Genomic DNA, 1,608 nt, shown 5'->3' on the forward strand with positions numbered 1-1,608 from the left:
GGGACGGGATAGTTCTTAACGGCCTCGATTTTGCGTGGATCCACCTTGAGTCCCTCGCGGCCGACGATGTGGCCTAGGAAGTTTACTTCGGGCTTGTTCAGCTCGCACTTCTCACGTTTTGCGCGGAAACGCGCCCCTTTGAGGGATTCGAGGACCGCGCGCATGTGTTCGAGGTGACTTGATGGATCTTTGCTGAAGATGAGGATATCGTCCAGGTACACAACGCAGTAACCGGCGTCGATGTGTTTTTTAAGCACGGTATTCATGACCTTTTGGAAGGTCGCCGGCGCGTTCGTCAACCCGAAGCACAGTACTTTGTACTGGAACGTCCCGAAAGGTGTTATGAAGCTGGTTTTGGGGATGTCCTCCTCCGTGATGCGGATTTGATGATAGCCGCTTTGTAGGTCAAGGGACGAGAATATGCTCGCACCCTGAAGTTTGTTGAGGAGGTCGGTGATGTTTGGAAGTGGATACCGGTTTTTTACGGTGATTTTGTTGAGGGCGCGGAAGTCGAGGCACATACGCAGCGAGCCGTCCTTCTTTTGTGCGAAGAGTACGGGCGCGCCGAAGGGTGATTTTGATTCCTCGATGAAGCCTTTGGCCAGTAAGTCCGCGAGCTGCTTTTTCAACTCCGTTTGCTCCAACTGGGAAAGTCGGTACGGCCGGGAGTACGGTGGCTTTTTGCCAGTTTCTAGCTCGATTGTGTGGCCAGTGCCGAGATCCGGCCCGAGGCCCGTTAAGGGCTCAAAAACCTCCTTATATTCGTCCAGCAGTTCTTCCAGTTTATCTGGCGACACCAGGGTAGGGTCGGACGTGGTCGCCGTTGCGGCGTCCATAGCGTTTAGCTGGGCGATATCGTCACTGGTTATGAAGGCAGCGTAACAAGACGCTCCTTGTTTCTGCAGCTTTTTAATCTGCTTTAGAGACACCAGGTTCGCGCAAGGTGAAGTGGCCGCGTGTAAGACCGCCGTCACGTAATTCATGACCGCAACACCTTCGGACTGCGGCCTGTTTAGGCTCTGCAGCCGATATGAGCGGCCGTGGCGCGTCACCATGCAGGTGCCCTGTCCAAAGTCGAGTAATGCACTGTGCTCTCGCATCCAACGGCTGCCGAGAATTAGGTCGATACCGTCGGCTAGCTTAGGGATAACTTGTGCTACGATTTCGCAGCGGAATCCGTGGATACGGAGCGACATATGCACCTGACCTTGGAGGCGGACGCTATTTGCGCCATCTCCTAGCACGCAAGTAGCTACGTGGCTAGTGAGGGGCTGTAAACCCAGTTTTTGCACAAGTGCGGCAGATACGAAAACGTGCGAAGCACCTGAGTCGACTAAGGCGACAGCTTTTGTGCTAGTAAAGTTGCACGGTAGTAGTAGCGCGGTGTTTTCAGTCAGAGGTTCTAGTGCAGAACACTTGGACTTTTCCTGGCAGGGGTCGAGCCATGCTTGAAACTCGCCGCTGCAGTTTGGGGACCTTGTGCGACCACCTCCGGGTTTAGGTTCGGAGAAGATACTGGAGTTTTTTGTAAACTCTTTGAGTAGGGTCCAACCGCGTGTTTGAAATTCCTTTTCTAGGTGGGCGCACTGGGCACCAAAATAACCGCAC

The sequence above is a fragment of the Volvox carteri genome (genome assembly GCF_000143455.1).
Source record: "Volvox carteri f. nagariensis unplaced genomic scaffold VOLCAscaffold_40, whole genome shotgun sequence".
NCBI lineage: Eukaryota > Viridiplantae > Chlorophyta > Chlorophyceae > Chlamydomonadales > Volvocaceae > Volvox > Volvox carteri.